Source organism: Caretta caretta, chromosome 6 (genome assembly GCF_965140235.1).
Source record: "Caretta caretta isolate rCarCar2 chromosome 6, rCarCar1.hap1, whole genome shotgun sequence".
In the NCBI taxonomy this organism is placed as follows: domain Eukaryota; kingdom Metazoa; phylum Chordata; order Testudines; family Cheloniidae; genus Caretta; species Caretta caretta.
In genome coordinates this window covers 10,128,614-10,152,975 of record NC_134211.1, presented here as the reverse complement: position 1 = coordinate 10,152,975, position 24,362 = coordinate 10,128,614, and the positions used below count along the sequence as shown (strand labels likewise).

Genomic DNA, 24,362 nt, shown 5'->3' with positions numbered 1-24,362 from the left:
AAATGTATTTCCTGCACCCCTCAGAAGTAGTGCAAAGACTTGGGGGAGCCGGGGTAATGGAGAAGCTGAGGGAGAGGGAAGTAATTGCTGGGAAGGAGCCTGGAGTGAACTTTGAGAATTGTTGGGTGTGGGTGGGAGACGTATGCAAGAGGGGGTTTTGTGGGGGGAGGGGAAGAGTGATTGTTAGAGTCTTGGGGAGCCTCCCATATGAAACCCTGGCTCACCCTTGGTCTCTCCCATTCAGTCAGGCACATGTGCCCTCTCTCCCCATGTGTCCCTGCATCCCCCCATCCCTGTGTATTCCTGCCCTCCTTTTTCCCCCATGTGTCCCTGCATCCCCACTTGCATTCCACCCCTGGCTCAATGTTACCTCAGTAGCTCCTGTGACCCTCCCAGGGACCCCTGTATGCCCCATTTTGTCCATCTCCCCCATATTCCTTGCCTCCACACCTGACCCCATGGGCAGAGATCTGTGAAGTATCCTCTGACCCCCTCCCTCTGTGGCTGGCTGCTCCAGCTGTAAGCCAGCTGCCCTCTCTTCTGGTGCCACAGCAGCCCCCAGAGGGGGGAAAAGGTGTAATTGCAGCGTTGCTCCATCAAAATCAATTATTCTGGGGTGAAAAATAATATGTGGAGAACATGAAGTTTGTGCTTTCACAGGTGGCACAGAATTCTTCCATGAGTATCGCATATGAAGTGACATCACACATGTAATCACTGATGTGTAGGGAAAAATCAAGCCCTAGGCACGGAGGTGCGTAGAGCCGTTAGTGTTCTTTCCTCAACTGTTCTCTCCTGTTAGCCATGCCCACAGACTACGCAAATGAGTCAAATCCCCGTATATGTTTCTGGGATGAACTACTCTCCAAGGACGGAGCCATCCAGGAGTGGAAAGAGACTTTCCATAGAGATTGTTCGAACTTCTAGATGGAAATTTCTGCTAGGGATGTAAATACTGTTTTAAAAGTTAACCGTTTAAGCAAGTAAAATATGTCATTTAAACAGTTAACTGTTTAAGCAGCTGGGGCCCATCTGATTGGGGCTGGGGCCGGGGCCGGGTCTGTCTGGATGGTGCTGTTCCGGCTGGGCCTGCTCCAGCTGGGCAGCGCTGCTCTGGCCGGGTGCCATGTCTGGGCCTGCTCCAGCTGGGTGGCACAGTTGGGCCCGCTCCAGCTGGCGCGGGGGTTAACAGCTAAGGCCGTTAACTGGTAAGACTATGCCTTACAGCTTCCATGCCTTCACATTTTCCAACTCATGGGTAATTCCCCTATCCACTTATTGTCTGGCAGTCCCACAGCCGCCATAGCCTTACAGTCCCGCTTTCTTAATCCTTCTGAAATAACCTGCTCATTCACAGTCCCTCTCTCTTTTTTCCCCCGCAACGAGCCTCCTGCCAAATCAATTATCCGCTTTTCCTGTGGATCCACAACTACTTCCAAGATAGCTTCCTCAATCATGCTGTGACACATCACTGTACCTGTTTACAATTGAAGATGAGCTACTACCTATGGCAGATGTTCCAATAAAGTTCCTTTTACTTCTTTGTTGTGAAATTGAAACAAAGGAATGATTTACTCTCTCTGCACATTCTCCTGCACGGACTTAAAGTTTCCTCCGCTCCTGTACTAATTAATGCCAGCAACCATTATATGTTTCCTTCTCTCCCCACTTCCCCCTCAGATCTACCAGTTACGTGGGGCTGTAATTTGGCCACTAACATCCAGTCCTGGGGACAGGGGTGTGATGGGTTCGGTCACAGAGACACCCTTGAGACTGCCACTTCATATGCTGGGATACCACTGAGAATAACCTCTCTGCCAGAACGGGCATCTCTCACCTCTGTCTTGCTGAGCTAGACACTCCAGCTCCAGCACAGACCCAGAGTTAGGGCCACACCCCTCTGCAGTTCATACACTGAGATTCACTCAGCCCTGGAGCTTCTCAGTTAAAAGGGACTTGCCCCCAGCACCCAGTGTACAGCCTTTCTGGGAGCCTGACCCCAGATAAATCTGTTTTACTCTGTATAAAGCTTATACAGGGTAAACTTATTAGTATTTGCCCTCTGTATCACTGATAGATGTGCACAGACTGTTTGCTCCCCCCAGGTAACAATTACTTACACTGGGTTTATTAATAAACAAAAGTGATTTTATTAAGTATAAAAAGTAGGATTTAAATGGTTTCAAGTAATAACAGACAGAACAAAGTATGTCACAAAGCAAAATAAAACAAAAAACGCAAGGCTAAGCTTAATACACTAAGAAACTGGTTACAAATGCTAACTTCTCACCCTCGATGTTATTTCAGGTACAGTCTTTCTCAAGTCAGTTGCCTTTTCTGACTTGGGTCCAGCCTGTTCTCTCCCACCTATGTGGTTACAATCCTTTTGTTTCCAGGTGCTTTCAGGTATCTCTTTGGGGAGGATAGGCCATCTCTTAAGCCAGCTGAAGACCCCCCATTGTTTACTTCCCCCGCCTTATATAGAGTGTCCCTAAAGCAGGAAACCTTTGTTTGAAATCCCACCCCCCCTCTGGAAAAGTATCAGCTTCAAGATGGATTTCAGTATCAGGTGATGGGGTCACATGTCTCTGTAAGACCCCAGTCTCCATTCTTCCTGGGTTAGCCCACACTACACAGGAAGGCTTGCAGGTAAACAAAGCCATTCACAACTCATTGTTTCTGAAGTACCCTTAATGGTCTCCACTTAATATGACTACATCGGTAGCACAAGTTTATACCTCTTTTTCCTAACTCCAGACATACAAATAATACGTGCAAAAAAATAGAATGAACAGGCTTAGTAGATTATAACCTTTCTAATGATATGTCACATGGGGCATTTAGCATAAAGCATACTTCAGTTATGTCAGGGGTCGGCAACCTTTCAGCAATGGTGTGCCAAGTCTTCATTGATTCACTTCAATTTAAGGTTTCGCGTGCCAGTAATACATTTTAATGTTTCTTAGAAGGTCTCTCTCTATAAGTCTATATATTATATAACTAAACTATTGTCGGATGTAAAGTAAACAAGGTTTTCAAAATGTTTAAGAAGCTTCATTTAAAATTGAATTAAAATTCTGATCTTACGCCGCTGGCCCACTCAGCCCGTTGCCGGCCTGGGGTTCTGTTCACCTAGGCCAGCAGCAGGCTGGAGCACCCACAGGGATAAATTAGCTGGTTCTCCACACCCACCTGCAGCCAAGCTCCCCCCTCTTTGCCTCCTTCTCCCCCCCACAATGCACCGAGTCCCCACTGGGGTGGGAAAAGGTGGGGTGGGGCAGGGACTTCGGGGAAGGGGTGGAATTGGGGTGGGACAAGGGCAGTGCAGGGGTGGGAAGAGGCAGGCCAGGGGCCGAGGGGCTCAAGCACCCACTGGGCAGCGGGGAAGTCAGCGCCTTTGGCCCTGGGGTTTGTCACTAGTTGTATTTCTCCAGCCAATAACCCCAATGACAGGTTTCAGAGGAACAGCCGTGTTAGTCTGTATTCGCAAAAAGAAAAGGAGTACTTGTGGCACTTTAGAGACTAACCAATTTATTTGAGCATGAGCTTTCGTGAGCTACAGCTCATGCTCAAATAAATTGGTTAGTCTCTAAAGTGCCACAAGTACTCCTTTTCTTTTTGCGAATAACCCCAATGTTATTCTTCTTAACAACTAATTCCTGGGCGAATCCCCAGGCTTCATGTAATTTGCACTGGATAAACCTTCATGGGTCTTTGACCTGTTTTTTTTCTTAACAGCATAATAAATCGCAGTACCAGCCGGTGTGCTTCTGGCTGCCTCTCCAAAGCATTTTTCACTCGATCTATGGCCTGTCTCATCTCTCCAGTGGTAGCTTTCCTGATCAACCTGTAACATTTATTCATACTTAAATTTTCCGTTCCTCCTAACTCAGCCCACTGTACTAGCCATGTAGCTAGATTTTTTATATTTACTGGGCATAATGACTTTGTCATCAACTGTAAGTTGATGAACTTGCAGGAATTATTTCTGTTTGTTCTGAGGGTACCTCTCTGGCTGCATCTTTGACAGTTGATCTATGTTCTATTCCTGCTATGGACTTTCCTGACTTCGGCTTTTCTGAACAGTTTTTTATTTTTTTTCTCAATTTAGTATAAAGCCCCCCTCGAGGCCGATCAAGTTCCCTTTTCTCTTGACCCCCACATGCATCCTCCGAATCCTCTGTACCAGATATCATTGGAATCCAAATCCAAATCTCTCCCTTTTTGACAAACAGCTGCAACCTGCAGCTCCCGTATTTTTACTTGCTTTTATAATGCTGCTATAGTTTTCTTGTACCAACTATGAGAAACTCTTGCAATTTCTGTTTCCTTAGTCAGTTTTTGAATTAATTGTTTCATCCCTACTGCTTGATTTTTTAATTTCTTTTCTTCCCGATCCACCATTTTCTTTTTTTATTCCCTATTTTGTTTTTCCATTTCTTCTAACTGAGTTTGCATTATCTGTGCCTGCCTCACTTCCCTCTCCAAATTTTTCTGGCAAGTTTTAAAATTCTCTTGTAATGTCTGGAACTCCGCACAAATCTCCCCCTTACATGCAATTACCTGTTTTACAGCCTGCCACAACAGCCACACTCTGGCTGTCTGCCTTTTACTGGCATTAGGGTTGTACAACTGTCCATATTTCTCAAACATGTTTTCTAAGGTGTCACCTGTTACATCGGGTTCAACCACACCTCCCATCCAAGGGCATGTCCCAAATGTGATGTTCCCCTTTGGTGTTATCTGGACTGGTGATCTGCTAGGCCACTCCAATCCTTGACTCTGGGAGCCAGCCTTACCCTGCTCTGCATCTGCCCTGTCCCCGTGTCTCCCTGCACACACACCCCATCCCCATGTGCCCTGCACCCCCCCCTGCATTCAGCCTCTGGCTCAGTGTCACCCCACTAGCTCCTGTGACCCCACCGGCAACCCTGGGTGCCCCATTCTGTCCATCCTCCCCCATCCATTGCCTCCAGACCTGGCCCCACGGGCAGGGTGCTATGAAGAAAGCAGCCCCTAACCCCCTCCCTCCCTGTGACTGGCTGCTCCAGCCGTAAGAGAGCAGCTCTCTGTTCTGGTATCACAGCAGCCCCTTGTGGGCAAAAGGGGCAATTACAGGGCTTCCCCATCATAATACATTATTCTGCAATGGAAAGAAAGGTGGGTCACATGAATTCTGCGCTTGCGCAGTAGCACGGAATTCCTCCAGGAGTATCGCATGGGAAGCGTCAGTACTGATATTATCATTGAAGTGTAGGAAATAATCAAATGCTGGTACAGAGGTGCATAGAGCTGTTAGAGTTCTTCCATTAACTGTTCTCCCCTGTTGGCGACAGCTAGGGTTGCCAACCAACTTTCTAATTTCTGAAAACAGGACACTACAGCAGGAGCATTGGAATCCTGCCCCTGCTCCGCCTCTTCCCTTGATGCCCTGCCCCTTCTCCATCTCTTCCCATAGCCCCCCACTTGCTCCCCTCCTCCCCCCACTGCATTTCTCATCGCTCAGTCCTCTCCACCTCCCCCACCTGGGCTCCCTCTCCTTTGGGGAGGGGAGCTGCAGCTCCTGACACAGAGACTGTCTGCCCACGAGTTGCAGGTAGGAGGCCTCCCCGGCTGTGCAGGTGCTGGTGCAGGTTGCTGACCTTTTTCCACCTACCCCCACCCCCTCCCGCGGTAATCATACTTTTGGTGTATGGTCAGTACATCTGACAAGACACTGTACAGGTCCCCTTTTGACTGGACTTTGCAGTTGAAAATGGGACACCTAGCAACCACAGCCACGGACCACACAAATGAGTGAAATCATTGTACATGACTCTGTGATGAACTACTACCCAAGGGCAGGGCCATCCAGGTGTGGGAAGAGACTTTCCAGAGAGACTCTATTCTAACTTCCAGATGGACATTTCTGCAGACAGCTATGGAGTGGAACTGACAGTGCCCTGCACTGGCCTGGATTACACTCTGGATTGTGATAGCCTCATTGCCTCATTGGACAATGAGAGTGGAGACAACTCCTATCCTGGTTTGATGTTGCAAGATTTTGCCATGACCACAGGTCATTTCCTGATTGGTCCATGCCAGTTTTGCCCAGCAGAGTGACCAGGCTGCGCCACCCAACAGAAACACGAGGAAGATCAGATCTAGGTGCAGATTTCAACTAGACTATGCAACCCGGTATCCGGAAGTTGTTCCCCTATGCGACACAGCTTCCAAGACCATAGCTAAGGAGCTAGTACAGATCTTTGCCCGGGTTGGGCTACCCAAGGAGATACTGACTGATCAAGTCAACTTTGTGTCCAAGTTGAAGAAAGCTCTCTGTTCATTTCTCCATGTACAAGCCCTACGGACCTCTGTATACCACCCGCAAACAGATGGCCTTGTGGAAAGGTTCAATAGGATCCTCAAGGCCATGATCAGGAAAGTGGTGAGCGAGGATGGGAAAGATTGGGATACCCTATTGCCTTACCTCATGTTCGCCATCCGGGAGGTTCCGCAAGCCTCCACGTGTTTCTCTCCATTCAAACTGCTATATGGGCACCACCCTCGGGGTATATTGGATATAGCCAGAGAAGCCTGGGAAGAGGAGCCAAATCCCGGAAGGAACATAGTTGAGCATGTACTGCAGATGAGAGATCGGATAGCCTGAGTTATGCCCATTGTATGGAGAGAGCACAGGAGACCCAACGAACCCATTATAACCACCAAGCGAAGCTTCGACGGTTCCACCCAGGGGATCGGGTGATGGTACTGGTGCCCACAGCAGAAAGTAAACTTGGCCCAGTGGCAGGGACCCTATGAAGTAATCAAAGCCGTGGGAGAGGTGAACTATAAGGTGCAGCAGCCAGGCTGCCGGAAATCAGAGCAAATTTACCACATCAATCTTCTAAAATCTTGGCACGATCAAGAGGCATGCTTAGTCATGCAGGTGACCCTTCCCCAGGACGATAACTTACACAAGCAAGTGACAGGTTTCAGAGTAACAGCCATGTTAGTCTGTATTCGCAAAAAGAAAAGGAGTACTTGTGGCACCTGAGAGACTAACCAATTTATTTGAGCATGAGCTTTCGTGAGCTACAGCTCACTTCATCGGATGCAAGTGAGGATATCATCCGACTTAATGCTGATCCAAAAGATCGAGGCAGCCAACATGATTAATCGCAACCGAGATGTGTTCTCTACAAAACCAGGGCGGACGACTGAAACCTATCACCGTATCCGCACGATCCCCGGAGCCAAAGTAACAGTGAGACCCTACCGAATCCCTGCAGCCGAAAGAGAAGAAATCAGGGCCGAAGTAAAGAAAATGTTAGAATTTGGGGTTATTGAAGAGTCTTACGGTCGGTGGTCCAGTCCCATTGTTCTAGTGCCTAAACCTGACGGTACCATGAGATTCGGCAATGACTTTCGCTGACCGCATGAAACATCCCAGTTTGACGCACACCCCATTCCGCGCGTCGACGAACTGGGTGACCGACTGGGTAGTGCCCGGTTCTTGACTACACTGGATCTGACAAAAGGGTACTGGCAGATTCCTCTGACATGGTAAAGTGGACCAACGCAGCAGAGGGGGCATTCACAGACCTTCGGACGGCCCTCTGTAATGACCCCATACTCATAGCCCCGGACTTTAACAGGGAATTTATTTTACAAACAGACGCTTCCGAGGTGGGGTTGGGGGCAGTTCTGTTGCAAATGGTGGGAGAAGAGGAACACCCGATCCTCTACCTAAGCAGAAAGCTTCTCCCAAGGGAACAGAAATATGCAGTAGTCAAGAAAGAATGCCTTGCTGTCAAATGGGCTATGGAGATACTGCGTTATTACCTCTTAGGCCGGTGATTTACTCCTGTGACAGACCATGCACCCCTCCAGTGGATGCAGCGGAATAAGGAAAAGAATGTAAGAGTCACCAGGTGGTTCTTATCCCTCCAACCATTCCAGTTCCGCATATGGCACAGGGCTGGATGCCACCATGGCAACGCTGATGGTCTGTCACAAGCATACTGCCTGGCGTCCCAAGTTGCCCAACTCTATGGTGTTGAACGGGGGGGGATATGTGACGGGGCAAGGCCAGATGGCTATAGAAAAGTAGTGGGAGATAGATATACTAGCTCCAAGCTAAACAAATCCCTGGTACCAGGATAAGTGAAATGGCAGCTGCATCAACTAAGACACCTGGGGCCAATTAAGAACTTTCCAGAAGGCAGGGAGAATGCTAGGTTGATTGGGACACCTGAAGCCAATCGGGGCTGGCTGAAACTAGTTAAAAGCCTCCCAGCCATTCAGGTGGGTGTGCATGTCAGGAGCTGTGGGAGGAAGTTGTGCTGTTGGAGAGACTGAGTAGTACACACCATATCAGGCACAAGGAAGGAGGCCCTGAGGTAAGGGTGAAGTAGAGCTTGAGGAAGTGAGGGCTGCTGTGGGGGAAGTAGCCCAGGGAATTGTACATGTCATGTTTCTAAAAGGTCAGCTACCATAGCTGATACTATTAGGGTCCCTGGACTGGAGCTTGGAGTAGAGGGTGGGCCCGGGCTCCCCCCCCCCCACCTTTGCCCCCTGATTAATCACAGACTGGGAGACAACAGAGACTGTGCAAGGAAGGATAACTTCTCCTCACCTCCCTTGCTGGCTTATGATGAAAATGGCTCAGTAGATTGTGACCCTTGTCTCTAGAGAGAGAAGGGTTACCATGGAGGGTCACAGTGAGCCTCTGAGGCTAGCGAAATCCGCCAGGAAACACGGGTCCCACGGAGGCAAGGACTGAGCTTTGTCACAACATTCATAAGCATATTCCCATAAAGCATTATGGGGTGCAACATCACACACAATAGGTGATTATCCCGTGGAACTAACTGCCACATGATGTCATAGTGGGCAAGAACTTAGCAAGATTCAAAGAGGGACTGGATATTTCTATGGACCATAATGACAGGTTTCAGAGTAACAGCCGTGTTAGTCTGTATTCGCAAAAAGAAAAGGAGTACTTGTGGCACCTTAGAGACTAACCAATTTATTTGAGCATAAGCTTTCATGAGCTACAGCTCACTTCATCGGATGCGTAATTATCGGATGCATAGTTCACAAAAGCTTATGCTCAAATAAATTGGTTAGTCTCTAAGGTGCCACAAGTACTCCTTTTCTTTATGGACCATAAGAATTTCCAGAGCTGGAATAGTTAATGCACACAACTTCTGGCAGGGATATTAAACCTCCTGCTCCAAGATTCTGAGCTGACTGTAAATATTACAGACCAAGATGAGATGTAACACAGGATGATTATCCCCAAATCTGTTACTGTAGGGGTCTTGCACTTCCTCTGCAGTCTCTGATGCTGAAAATGGGACTGGAGTGGACAGGCCTCTGATCTGTTCCAGTCTGTCTATTCCCTATGACTATGTCAGTGGCTCTCAACCTTTCCAAACTACTGTACCCCTTTCAGCAGTCAGATTTCTCTTCCATACACCCAAGTTTCACCTCAGTTAAAAACTATTTGCTTACAAAATCAGACATAAAAATACAAGTGTCCCAGCACACTAGTACTGACAAAATGCTGACTTCCTCATTTTTACCATATAATTATAAAATCAATTGCAATATAAATATTGTACTTACAGTTCAGTTGATAATAGAGCAGTATAAACAAGTCATTGTCAGTATGAAAGTTTAGTCTGTACTGACTTCGCAAGTGCTTTTTATGTAGCCTGTAAACTAGGCCACTCTCTAGATGAGATGGTGTACCCCCTGGAAGACCTCTGCATACCCGAGGGGTACATGTACCCCTGGTTGAGAACCACTTACCTAAGTGATTTTCCCAAGGTCAGAGAGCGACCAAATGGCAGAACTAGGAATAGAAACCACGAGTCCTGTAGTCCAGCCCACCACCATAATTACAAGCATAGCCTCACTCCCTCATTCAAGCCTCCAAATGCCCATCTGCATGGTCTGGCCTGGCCAGAGAATGCAGAAAGGCTTTAGCCCATGAGCTCCTCTGCCCCATGAGTTGGGCTGGCAGAACCCGGCTACCCCTCCCTTGATGGCCACCTCCGTTGATTATTTGGGCATGCTCTTCCTCCAGCACTGCTCAGTGATGCTGGCCTGGTTGGTGTTCAGATAAGGGTTGGGTCCCTCCTTTGAAATAGGACAGAGAGGGGGAGACACAGCTGGGATCCCACTCCAGGGCAGTCCTTGCTCCCAGCCCCCACAGCTATAACCCACCAGCCTCCCCTTCCCTCCCAGAGTCAGGGATAGAACCCTGAGGCCCCTGGTGACCCTCCCTATCGCAAACCACCAGTCCCAAGGCCCTTCCCCTCTTCAGCCACTGTTAGCTGTTACCTCCGGCTGCCTGAACCACAGGGACTGGGCTAGCCCCCTCTTACGGGAAGCAGAGACCCAGCCACTTTAGGGGAGGTGCTGTGAAACAGAAGAAAGGTCCAGTGGACAAAGGATGAGAAGGGGAAACACCACCCCACAGACCAGCATCCTCTGCCCCAGAAGCCAGGGAGGATGCTGGCCTTGGGCTAACAGAGGTTAGGGGGTGCTGGGGTTAGGGGCAGCAGAGTCAGTGCTAGTGGTCAAGGCTGGGCTGGCAGGGCTCTATAGTGCCCCCTCTGGCTGGGTCTGGGTCCATGGGGTGCTGGGGGCCCCAGCAGTCTCTGCATCAGCCCCTCTAGCTGGAGCAAGGCCAGTGGGGGCTGGCAGGGCTCAGTAATATCCCCTCTGTGTGTGACACAGCCCCAGCCAGAGTCCATCCCTTCTTTCCCCACTGTAGCTTTCACAATGAAACACAGCAGGGCGAACTTTTGGAAGAACCAGCTGTGCTGGGCATCTGGAAAGCCCTTGATGTATTTGATCTTGGACCATTTGTTGTGGCCTGCCTAGGTAGCATCCATGGTGTGCAGGGTCAGGCCCAATGGGCGGGGACCAGGGGTAGCCAGCTGGGGCGTGAACACTGAGGCCAGAATGCAACATCTGTATGGGGCAGATGCCCTCCCAAGGGTGCTGGGCAGGGACATGGGTGTGAGCTCCTGAAACACACACACATTACACAGCTGAGTGAGAGCTCCTGTAACACACACAGAGCACAGCACAACTCTCCTGAAACACACACACACACACACATACAGCCATGTGAGAGCTCCTGGAACCACAGGGGCTAGAATTAGGGGTGCTATGCGTCATAGCACCCCTAATTGAAGTGGTTTCCAATACATACAGGGGTCACGGTTTGGTTCACTGGCTCTCAGCAGCCCCCCAATACAAACTGCTCCAGTCCCGCCCCTTGCCTGTATCGCGCACAGACACAGAGCGAGCGCTGCTCAGACAAACCCACCACACACAGCCTGGGGTGTGATCTCCTGTGACACACGCACCAACACCGCGCAGCCGAGCAACACACACGACACAGCCCGACCATTGTCCTTCTGTCACACGCGCTGCCCCACTAGTCCCCTCCGCTCCCAGAGCCGGGAGAGAACCCAGGAGTCCGGGAGAGAACCCAGGAGTCCGGGCTCCCAGCTCCGCACAGCACAGCGGGGCCCCGCGCACAGCCCAGGGGCGGGGACCGGGCTGCCCCGTTACGGGCTCCTGCCGCCCGGGGACCAGGTGCCGCGAGCGCCCCCCGCGGCTGGACTCGGGACCCAGGCGTCCGGCGGGGGGCTGGGCCGGAGGGTCGCTGCGCTGGGGCCTCCCCCAGCTGCTGGAGCTGGCGGCGCAGGCGCGGGGCCGGGCGCGGAGCGGGCGGGAGGCGGCCCCGGGGAGGCACCAGCCGCGGGGCGGGAAGTCGCTGCCCGGGCGGAGGAAGCGGCCGGGACCGGAGCCCCGTGGGGAGCCGAGGGCGACTCCTGTCGCCGGCCAGCAGGGCCCGAGTCCCCGGGGGGCTGTGCGGGGGGGTCTCCCTGGGTCACAGCTGCTGGGCTGGGGGTTCCCCGGGAGCCGCTGCCCTAGAACCCGCGTCCCCTGCTGAGAGCCCGGGCTGGGGCTGGCGCGGAGGGTGCTGAGTGTGTAACGCTTGTGCCAGCAGCTGCGGGTGGCGTTTGAGGACGTGGCTCTGTATTTCAGCCGGGAGGAGTGGGGGCTCTTGTCCCAGCCGAGAAGCAGCTGTACCGGGACCAGATGCTGAGGAATTACCAGGCCCTCGTTTCCTTGGGTAAGGACCAATTTCCCTTCTTTTACTCACAGCTATAAGTTCTGGCAGGTTCCCTTGATGCCTCACCTGCTAGGTGGTGGCAAATATCAGCCCCTTTCAGGCTCGCTTCCTGTTAAAGGAGAAATCAGGGCTACAGAGCCTGGATCTAATCTTAGTCTAACATTATGTACCTCAGTCCTGCAACAGAGGTGGTTGCAAACAGCATATGAGGAACAGCCTCTTCTAGGAATCCCAGCCCAGACACAGAGGGCAGCAACTCTGCCTCAAGACTGCTTCTAGTTAGACAAATAAGGCAGGAAGAAAACTCACCTACTGCTTGTAACAGCTCCCCATCTCCTCCAGAAAGAATGAACATCATAAATTTAACAACCATACAGTTGAACAATGCTGCATCCTAAGCAAAAGAACTGATAGGTCTGCGTAATGGAGCCACCTTGTGCCACGTGACTCCACCCGCAAAGCAAATTGAGAAGGTTCCATAGCTTCAGAGTAGGAACCAAACTTGCCTCGTGGGAGATGGGAAGAAATCTCCTCTAAGGAAGGTTTATTTCATTATTCTTCTGCTTGGGATCACTTGGGCTGTCCTCGACTGAGAGCAGTGTCCCGCTGTAGCAGGTACTGTGCAAACAAACCCTGACCGAGATCGGGGTCTCATCGTGCCCAGGTGCTGCTCAGACACACCCTGACCGAGATCGGAGCCCTGTTGTGCTGGGCTGCACCAACACATAAATGTGTCCCTGCCCCCAAAACTTGAGTGAAAAACTGATTCTTTCCCCCCAAACAGGCTATTCAGATTCCACACCAGACTTAATCCACCGGATCGAGCTCGGGGAGGCAGAGCTCTGGCTCTGGGATGCCGAGGACTCCAGGGAAAGCTCCAGGTGTGAGAGCCCCTCCTCAGGTGAGCCATAATAATCCAGTCCCTTCTGATTTATACAGCTGCTAGCAGAGGGCTCCTTAATGTAGAAGTGTAACAAGGGGTGGTCTTGGGTGATACAATTGAGAGTATCAATTCAGGTTGAACTGCTTAAAGCAGGGCAGTTACAGCCCAAGGCTGGGGGTCCTTCACTACTAAGGCACATCAAATCAGCCAAACAGAGAGGATTTCTGTTTCACCCCAGTGGCTAACCAGAAGTCATACAAGCAATTCCCTCAGATAACCCAGTTCCCTTGTATCACCACCCGTAGCACTCCTTATAGGAACAAATGGTTATGAAAACCAGTGTCCCCAGTTAAAGAAAAAGGTTCTCCCGATCCCAAAGGACCAAGCCCCACACCCAGGTCAATATACAATTCAGATTTCACCCACAAATCACACTGTTACCAATCCTTTACAATCTAAAATCTAAAGGTTTATTCATAAAAAGAAAAGAAATATAAATGAGAGTTAAAACTGGTTAAATGGAATCAAATACATACAACAATTGCAAAGTTCTTGGTTCAGGCTTGTTTCAGGCTTGATGGAATTACATCCAATGCATGGATGGGCCATTCAGTCCTTTGTTCAAAACTTCACTTGTAGAGAGATTATTCTGGAGATAAGGATTGGAAGCAGGAATGAAGACAAAATGGAGGGGTTTCCAGGGCCTTTTATACCCTCTGCCATGAGGAAGGAAACCTCTTTGTTCTTACTGTGGAAAATCACAGCAGCAAGATGGAGTTCGGAGTCACAGTGAACTTGTCTGGCCTTGATATCTATGAATCACAAAACTGTAGGCCTAGAAGGGACCTTGGTAAATCATCTAGTCCAGTCCCCTGAAGTGAGGCAGGACTAAGTATTATCTTTCTAGATCATCCTTAATAGGTGTCCGTCTAACCCAGAGGTGGGCAAACTTTTTGGCCTGAGGGCCGTATCTGGGTGGGGAAATTGCATGCAGGGCCATGAATATAGGGCTGGGGCAGGGGGTTGGGGTTGGGGTGCGGGAGGGAGTGTGGGGTGTGGGAAGGGGTGCAGGAAGGGGCTCGGCAAGGGGTTGGGGGAGAGGAGTGGTGCGGGGTGTATGAGGGAGCTCAGGGAAGGGGAGTGCACAGTGCGGGAGGGGGCTCGGCAAGGGGCTGGGGTGTAGGAGGGGTGTGGGGTGCAGCAGGGGGGCTCAGGCCAGGGGGTTGGGGTGCAGGAGGGGTGCAGCAGGGGGGCTCAGGGCAGGGGATTGGGGTGCAGGACGGGTGCAGCAGGGGGGCTCGGGGCAGGGGATTGGGGTGCAGGCACGGGGCTCAGGGCAGGGGGTTGGGGTGCAGGAGGGGTGCAGCAGGGGGGCTCGGGGCAGGGGATTGGGGTGCAGGCAGGGGGCTCAGGGCAGGGGGTTGGGGTGCAGGAGGGGTGCAGGGTGCGGCGGGGGTTGGGGTGCAGGCAGGGGGCTCAGGGCAGGGGGTTGGGGTGTGGAGTGCAGGAGGGGTTCAGGAACTGCGGCCAATGGGAGCTTCAAGGAAGGAACCCACAGGCAAGAGTGGCGCTGGGAACCCTCTGCCCCCAACGCCTCGGGGGCCGCAGGGACGTGGTGCCGGCCGCTTCCTGGAGCGGCCTGGTGCCGGCGACCCAAAGCCCCAAGGGGCAGGATCTGGCCTGTGGGCTGTAGTTTGCCCACCCCTTGTCTAACCTGTTAGTAACCTTCAATGATGGAGATTCCACATCTTCCCTTACACTTAGGAACTTATTCTTAATCTCTAAATGTAAATCTCCCTTGCTGCAGTTTAATTTGCTTCTTGTCCTGACTTCAGTGGATAAAGAACAATTTATCACCCTCCTCTTTGTAACAAGCTTTTACGTACTTGAAGACGGTTATCAGCAACCCCCCCCCCCGCAAGTCTTCTCTTCTTCAGACTAAACAAACACAATTTTTTTCAACCTTTCCTCATAGGTCATGTTTTCTAGACATGTAATAATTCTTGTTGCTCTCCTGTGAACATTTCCAATTTATTCACAAAGTGTGATGCCTTGACTGGACACAGTACTCCAGTTGAGGCCTTACCAGTGCTGAGTAGAGTGGAATAATTACTTCTCGCATATTGCTTGCAACACTCCTGCTAATACATCCAACAATGACATTTGCTTTTTTTCCCCTTATAGGTATTCCATTGTTGACCCATATTTAGTTTGTGATCCACTATAACCCCAGATGGTTTTCTGCAGTACTCCTTCCTAGGCAGTTACTTCCCATTCTGTATTTGTGTAATTTTCTATTCCTACCTAAGTGTAGTACTTTGCGTATGATCTTATTGAATTTCATCCTATTTCATTCTGACCATTTTTCCAGTTTGTCAGGATCATTTTGAATTCTAATCCTGTGCTCCAAAGGGCTTGCAACCCCTCCAAGTTTGGTATCCTCCGTAACTTTGAGTGTATTCTCTGTGTCATTGTCCAGATAATTTCTGAAGATATGGAATAGAACCAGACCCAGGACAGATCCCTGCAGGATCCCACTCCATATGCCCTTTCAGCTCATTTGTGAACCATAACAATTACTCTCTGAGTGCGGTTTTCCAACCAGTTGTGCAACCACCTGATAGTAGGTTTCCCTATAGTAGGTATGGGAAGGTGATGTATTGTAGGTTTTTCCGTATAGTAGGTATGAGCATTTCACTGTAATGTTCTAAAACTGTCCCGCGTTCCAGACAGCTGCTGCTGGGGCAGTGAACATATTTGGGAGCCAGACAAAATCATCCTGCGGGCCACCACTTGGAGTACCATAGTGTATGGGCTGGGTGTGAGGGAGAGGGTGGTGGAATGGCCTTTGTCACATCCCCTCTCCTCCTGCTCTCTCAGTAGCACGAAATCTTTGTCATTTACATTGCTTCAGTGTCAATGTTTAGACACCCCTCAGCTTTAACATGATCTGTGACTGTCTGTAGATCAGAGGCCTGCTGTGTGGCAGCCATTCACTCCTAGCTCAGCAGTGTCACTGATTGGGTTGTGAAACAATACAGACCTGTTTTGCAGGTTACATCACACAAATCCTGAGTGACTTGTCATGCCCTTAACCCCTTTCCCACCACTCCAAAACGCCCACCTTCTTGAGGATTTTAGTTTAGTTTTAGTTTTATACAAAAGAATGAAACATCAGGCCCAAGGTGAATGACTTTAGAAGGAATTCTTAGAAAAGGACTCGCTCCCCATAGAGGAATAAACTACGATGTTCTAAGCAGCTTTAAACCGGTCTCACTGCGTTTAGTTTTAGTAGCTCCTTACTAAGTAGTTTCAAAGCAGTATAGTTAAAGCGGCACAAAAACTGGTGAACAGGCCTCATATTATAAAAGAGAAGAAAGTGAAGACACATGTAAAATTTAGTTGGGGTTGGCCCTGCTTTGAATAGGGGGTTGGACTAGATCAGAGGTTCTCAAACTGTGGTCCATGGACCACCAGTGCTCTGCGAGCTCCATTCAGGTGGTCCGTAGATAGTTCCCTTTAAGCCTAACAGTGCTCCCCTTGATTGACTCTTAAGTAGCAAGCAGCACTAGGTTTGGTGGGGTTACTGCTTGGTGTTTTGTATGATAAAGACCTTATTTGCAAGCTCTTTGAGGCAGGGATCTGTGTGCAAACTCCAAGCCATGTGTTAATGTGCCCCAGAGCCTATAAAAACTCAACGAGTACGCTGTGAGTTTTTGAGCTGGTGACACACACAACACGATGTGAAACCAGGAGAACTTTGCCTGTTTCTACAGGGCTCTGTTGCATTTGCACAGCGTGGGTCCTAAACACTCATTTAAAATACCCGTAACCAACCGCTTGATATTTTACTGCCCTTTGTATTTTCAGTGTTGTCACTTGTTTGTGCTTTTGTTTTGCTGTTTGTGTCACTTTATTATATATTTTTACTGTTCTGTGTGTGTGATATATTAATCAAATTACAGTTGACATCTCAGAGAAATTGCGTAAGCCTGAGTGAATGACTTTTACTCTCCTTTTCAATATCAGAAAATACTGTATTAATATTTGCAATGAGAGCATGAATATTGCTAGTTGACACGAGATTTGTTTAGCATCTTAAAGCTGAGCTATGTGTGCAGATAATATGCATGCAAGCGAGATAGTTAATTATTATTAAGGTTTTTTTTTAATACAGTGCTTTTATCCAAAGTGCTTTACAATAGTTAGCTAATGGCACAAACAACATTTGGAAAGATCATTAAGTGGTGCACCGAGACCCTCAGGAATTTTCAAGAGGTCCACAAAAAGAGAAGTTTAAGACCCATTGGACTAGATGACCTCCTGAGGTCTCTTCCAACCCTAATCTTCTATGATTCTATGAAAATAAAAACCTCTGATAGAAATAAAACCAAAATCAGATTGAAAATAAACCGTGGACCCATTTTCAACTGTGTTAGCACTTAGGGGCCCAAGTCCTGGATCAGGGCCCCTTTGTTCCAGGTGTTGCCTGTTGCCTGGGCAGGCTATAGTTCAAGCACAAAACAAGACTCTCAAGGTGCATGACGCACGTGGGAATAGGCACCAGGCGCTGCACAAACAACATAGGATAGAACCACCCAGAGTCAGGCTGCAGATTTGTTATGGCATTTCATATCAGACATTACAGAGCAGTTACAGTAAATTTAGTAAAAGCCACAGGTTATTAAACTTACTGTGACAGCTCCATAATTTTTAATAAAACATCTCCTCCTCCTCGCCCTGCCCAGGAGCACCAACCGCCCAACAGGTCCCCCAGCGCTCCAACCCTGACCCCTGCCTGGTGTAGAGGGGTTGGGGTGGGCTAGAGTGGATCTGAGTGGCAAGGCCATTCACTAAAGTTTGGCTTCCTCCCCCCACCATAATGACAGGAAGGAGGGGCATAGCTGAGTGGCACTGTAACCTGGCATGCCAGGTGTCAATTCCCAGAGCGAGGTCTTTGATCCCGACAGGAGCCGCCGTTGCAGAGTGAGGCACCCATCCAAAAACCAGTCATGGACAAATGTGGAAATCGCTCCATTCGTGACATTTTTCCTTCCTTGACAAACCTGTAGCCTTAACCGTGAGCTAACACCGGGATTGCCTCTGCTCTCCCCAGCAGGGCTTGGGATCCTGGGGGGAACGAGGACACCACCTGAATGTGGGGAGAGCGCAGCAGGAACGCAGGATCCCATGACCCACAGGGGGATCCATGCACAGGACGCAGTCCATCCCCGGGGTGGACTCAGCCAGAGACCAGATGTGGCTGCACACCAGAGACTCCCCGTGGGCTGGCGCCCCCACAGCTGCATTGACTGTGGTAAGAGGTTCAGCAACCCACTCGCACTGACCCAGCATCGGTGCATGCACCCCAGAGAGCAACGGTATCGCTGTGCTGACTGTGGCAAGAGCTTTGCAGAGAGCTCAAAGCTGAGAATACATAAGCGCACGCACACCGGGGAGCGTCCGTATCACTGTGTTGAGTGCGGCAAGGGCTTTGCACAGATTTCACACCTGAGGACACACCAGTGCACACACACTGGGGAGCGGCCACGCTGCTGTGTTGACTGTGGCAAAAGCTTTGCGCACAGCTCAAGCCTCAGAGTACATCAATGCACGCACACCGGGGAGCGGCCGCACCGCTGCACCGACTGTGGCAAGAGCTTTGTACAGTTTGCACACCTGAGAATACACCAGTGCACACACACTGGGGAGCGGCCGCACCGCTGTGATAATTGTGGCAAGAGTTTCATCAGTCCCAGTGCGCTCACCAGACACCAGCGCGCACGCACCGGGGAGCGGCCGCACCGCTGTGCTGACTGCGGGAAGGGCTTTGCACAGAGCTCACACCTGAGAGCCCACCAGCGCACACACCAGGGAGCAGCCCTACCACTGTCAGAATTGTGGCAAGAGCTTCAGCAGCGCCAGTGCAGTGACCAAACATCAGAGCACGCACACCGGGGAGCGGCCATTCTAATGCACTCTCTGCGGCAAAAGCTTTGCACGCAGCTCACACCTAAAAATACACCAGTGCACTCATGCCGGGGAGCAGCCGTACAGCTGTGCTGACTGTGGCAAACGCTTTTCTCAGTTGGGCAACCTCACCTGGCACCAGATCACTCACACCAGCACCCTTGTATCACTGGCAGGGCCTGTGGGGCTTCTGGCAACCCGTGGGCCTGACCCAGCGCCAGCAGATGCAGACCAGGGAGTGGTCCTGTCCCCATGATGCCCAGCAGAGAGACTGTGTGGGGCAGGAAAGAGGACTTTGCTGAGCAGTGTGGGGAAGAGCAGACAGGTGTGGGGATTTTAGAGTAGATGGTCACAGCTTACTCCATTAGGGACCCCCTGCATCTAGCTGGGATCCACCTAGGATATCCCCTCCCCTCATCTAGCTGGGATCCAGCCAAATCTCTCTCTTTCTGTCCCATACACACACATATCTAGGTAGGATGCAGACAAGACACATACCCCACCTCCCCATCTAAATGGGACCCAGCCAGGAACTTTTCACCACACCTACCCTGGTTCCAGCTGGGGGTGACTCTTGGGCAACATGTAGAGGTGGGATTTGCAGGCCTGTCTCAGCATGGATTGGGCTGAGGGGCGGGGCAGGACAGGCCAGTGCGTGTGATTGAAAGAAGACTCAGGAATTGCTCATGCCGTCTACTTTAAGTAGAAATGTGATGAACTACGTACCTAATGTGTAACAAAGGTCTGTCTAACCTGGTGTATCTTTGCTATTAAACAAGCTGATGCTTTCAGATGTCATGGGGAAAAGCCTGGGTGAAGTGTAAATCTTTAAGACGAACCAACCAAAATGTTCTAGGGCCTCACTGAACATGAGGCCTCATGAACCATGTGACTGGCAGGTGCACAAAGAAAGTTTCCCATTCTATGCCAAAAAACCCCAAAATTTTGCACACCATATTTTAATATTCTGCATATTTTATTTGTCAAAATAATACAATATAATTATGCTAATTTCAATTATTTTGGTAATTTATTTCAAAATACCTGTCAGCAACTGTGTCTATAACAATACAAAGAACTAAAAAAAATTCAGGAAGTGATTTTTCACAAATAGATTCCTTACTAGACTTATTAACACAAACTTTGAATAATTCATTTAAACTACAATATAGAAATGTATTTCCTGAACCCCTCAGAAGCAGTGCAAAGCCTTGGGGGAGCCAGGAGTAATGGAGAAGCTAAGGGAGAGGGAAGTAATTGCTGGGAAGGGGCCTGGAGTGAACTTTGAGAGTTGTTGGGAGAAGTATGGAACAGGGTTTGGTTTTGTTTTGTTTTTTTTGGGCGGGGAGGGAGAATTGTTAAGAGAGTTGGAGAACCTCCCTTATGGAGACCTTGACCTCACCCATTCAATCAGACACCTCTGATCCTGTCCCCATGTGTCCCTGCACCCCCACTTGGCTCAGTGTCACCCCTCTAGCTCCTGTAACCACCACCACCCAGCAGCCCCATGTGCCTCACTGTGTCCATCCCCCTCATATTGCCTCCACACCTAGCCCCATGGGCAGGGTGCTGTGAAGAAAGCAGCCTCTAACCCCCTCCCTCTTCTCCGTTTCATTTCAAACAGAGGCTTTTATTTACATGGTGCTGGTTCTTCACTTTCTCCTGTTTTATAGCACGAGGCCTGTTCCCCACTTTTTGTGCTGTTTTAACAATACTGGTTTCAATATAGTTCAGTTGAAGGGCTACAATCCCCTCTTGTGGATGCAGGTAGCTGCCTAGCACAACGTAGCTTATTCCACGGCTTGACATTTGTTTCATTCTTTGTGCAAAACTAAAACTACACTAAAATCCTCAAGAAGATTGGGATTTTTTTTGGCGAGGGGAGGGTGGGGAGGGGGTTGAGTATATGACAAGTCACTCAGGGTTTGTGTGATGTAACCTCAAAAACATTTTTGTCTTGTTTTACAACCTGAACCGTGGCACTGCTGAGCTGGAAGGGGTGAATGGCTGCCACCCGGCAGGCCTTTGAGCTACAGATAGTCACAGATGCGTTCAGGCTGAGCTAAGCATTGACACTGAAGCAATGTAAGTGACAACGATTTCGTGCCACTGAGAGAGCAGGAGGAGAGGGGATGTGACAAAGGCCATCCCACCCCCTCTCCCTCACACCCAGCCCATACACCAGGATACTCCAAGTCGTGGCCCACAGGACCATTTCCTCTGGCCCCCACGTGCCTCCGCTCCCGCAGCAGCAGCTGCCTGGAACCCGGGGCAGTTTTAGAGCATTACAGTGAAACGCTGCAAGTGCCTGAGACCTGCTCTACAAAATGGCGTCCTCTGCCTGCGCACGACCTCGCACTCTTCCTACATGACTGATCCTGCCCTGAGACAAGTTGGAGAGAGTCCAGCGGAGGGCAACGAAAATGATTACCGGAGCTGGGGCACATGACTTACGAGGAGAGGCAGAGGGAACTGGGTTTGTTTAGTCTGCAGAAGAGAAGAGTGAGGGGGGATTTGATAGCAGCCTTCAACTACCTGAAGGGGGGTTCCAAAGAGGATGGAGCTCGGCTGTTCTCAGTGGTGGCAGATGACAGAACCAGGAGCAGTGGTCTCAAGTGGCAGTGGGGGACGTCTAGGTTGGATATTAGGAAACACTATTTCACTAGGAGGGTGGGGAAGCACTGGAATGGGTTACCTAGGGAGGTGGTGGAATCTCCATCCATAAGAGTTTTTAGGGCCCAACTTGACAAAGCCCTGGCTGGGATGATTTAGTTGGGATTGGTTCTGCATTTAGCAGGGGTGTTGGACAAGATGACCTCCTGAGGTTTCTTCAAACCCTAATTTTCTATGATTTTATAAGTAATCAAACCTTCTATTTGTAAACACCTAGATGGAAATACAGCAACAGGTAAGAGTCAACATGGACTTCTCAAGAACAAATTATAATCAAACTAACCTAATATCCTCCTTTGGCAAGAAACAAACCTTGTGGATGGGGAAGCAGTAGATGTCGCATCTTGACTTTAGTAAGGCTTTTGATACTATCTTGCATACCTTCCCATAAACAAACTAGAGAAATATAGCCTAGGGAAACCTACTATAAGGTGAGTCTGAGTGTGGTTTTCCAGCCACTTGTGCAGAGTTGTTATTATGGTTCACAATTGAGCTGAAAGGACATATCAAGTGGGATCCCACAGGGATCTGTCCTGGGTCCGGTTCAATTCCGTATCTTTATTCATTATTTGGACAATGGTGTGGAGCATTCACTCATGAAGTTTACAGATGATTCCAAGCTGGGAGGGGTGGCAAGCACTTTAGAGGACAGGATTACAATTCAAAAGAACCTTAACAAAATGGAGAAATGGTCAGAATTAAATAGGATGACATTCAGTGAGATCATATGCAAAGTACTACACTGAGGTAGGAATGATCACTTACACAAATAGAGAATGGGAAATGACTGCCAAGAAAGGATACTGCAGAAAACCATCTGGGGTTATACTGGATCACAAATTAAATGAGTCAAAAATAGAATACTGTTTCAAAAAAGCAAGTATCATTCTGGGATGTATTAACAGGAGTGTTGCAAGCAAGTTGTGAGAAGTAATTCTTCCACTTTTCTCAGCACTGATAAGGCCTCAACTGGAATACTCTGTCCAGTTCTGGGCATCACACTTCAAGAAGGATGTGGACAAATTGGGGAGGGTCACACAGGAGAGCAAGAAGAATGATTACATGTGTAGAAAAAAGGTTGCTACACTGAGTAGGGTGATAAATTGTTCTCCTTAACCACTGATGTAAGGATCAGGCCCTCTTCCTGTAGCCATATTATAAGGCCTGTAGCCATATTGTAAGGCCTAAAAGCCTATGGCCTTTGTCTACAGCCAGATTGAAAGAGCAGCAGCCATAAACTGAGTAGCAGAAAGTCACATCCTCTTATTCTGTCTAAATTACATTAACACAATGTAATACTGGGCTGTTAAGGAGACCCAGTTCTAATGGCACCCACTGTCACCAGGTAAAGAAACAGATCTTAAGATGGTTACAGAAAACTTGGTTGGATGGCACTCTCTCTAACAAGAAACTACTTCTCAGTAGTTGGTAGCTGTGAAAGCCCCATTTCTTTATTGTTTTGTCATTATGGTCCCCACTACCCTATTGTTTGTCTGTATGATCTCTGTCTGGTTCTTTGATTGTTTCTGTCTACTGTATAATTAATTTTTCTAGGTGTAAATCAATTAAGGTGCTGGGATATAATTGGTTAGAGAATTATGTTACAATATGTTAGGATTGGTTCCTAAAATTTTAGTGTAATGATTGGTTAAGATACAGCTAAGCAGGCCTCCAGTTTCACTATATAAACTGGGGTCCTAAAGGAAGTTCTTTGGAAACCAACTCCAGGACACAGCCCCAAGCTCAGAGCTGCCAGACCTCAACCCTCTGCCAATGACACTGTACAGAAACAGGAATCCCCCAGGTGGACCTGATCCTGACTGGCCATCAAGAAAAGTTCATCTGTCTTATTGGGAGTGGTGAGCATTTTATGCTTAGCATGTGCATTCTGTTTGTGGTGATTGGTAATAAATAGAGATTAAGTAGGATATTGCTGTGTAAGGCTCTTTCACTGGTAAAAGATCCCGCAAACCCGCAGAGTGTAAGGTTACACCTGAGCACACGGAACGGGTAAGGGTGGGTACCTATAGACTGTGTGAGTGACAGAGAATTTTGTGTGGGTAACACTGAGGCCCGGACAAGAAGTAATGGGCTTAAATTGCAGCAAGGGAGATTTAGATTAGACATTCAGAAAAACTTCCAAACTCTGAGGTTAGTTAAACACCAGAACAAATTACCTAGGCAGGTTGTGGAATCTCCCGTCATTGGAGGTTACTAAGAACAGGTTAGACAGATATGAGACAGGGATGGTCTCTAGGTAACATTTAGCCCTGCCGCAGTGCTAGGAACTGGACTTGATGACCTACCGAGGTCCCTTCTAGTCCTACATTTCTATGATTCATCGACATCAAGGCCAGACAAGCTCATTGCGACTATCCAGCCAGGCTTCCTGCCAAACTATCTACCCCAGTAACTCTTGGCTGAGTTAGAGCAGGGCTTTGTGAGGCAGATGCACCATCTCCACTGACAGACTCCCAGTGAGGGAGAGTCCATTGCATTGTGAAGGGAGCTCTCCCAGACGCTCGTTCCCTTCCAAGATAAACACTGGCCCCTAATTCCCAGCCTCCATTGGTCTCCCTTCTGCTCCCAGACAGTGGAGCTCGCTCTGCCTTTGCCTTCTACATTAAGAAGCCCTCTCCTAGCAGGTGTGTAAATCAGAAGGGACTGGATTATGACGACTCACCTGAGGAG

The 24,362-nt window shown here is 49.3% G+C and overlaps 1 pseudogene; it reads left to right on the top strand.

Annotated features, from left to right (window-relative positions):
- The first annotated feature begins 7,120 nt into the window (after positions 1-7,120).
- LOC142072427 (uncharacterized) lies at positions 7,121-20,015 on the top strand (annotated as a pseudogene).
- Positions 20,016-24,362: the final 4,347 nt, after the last annotated feature.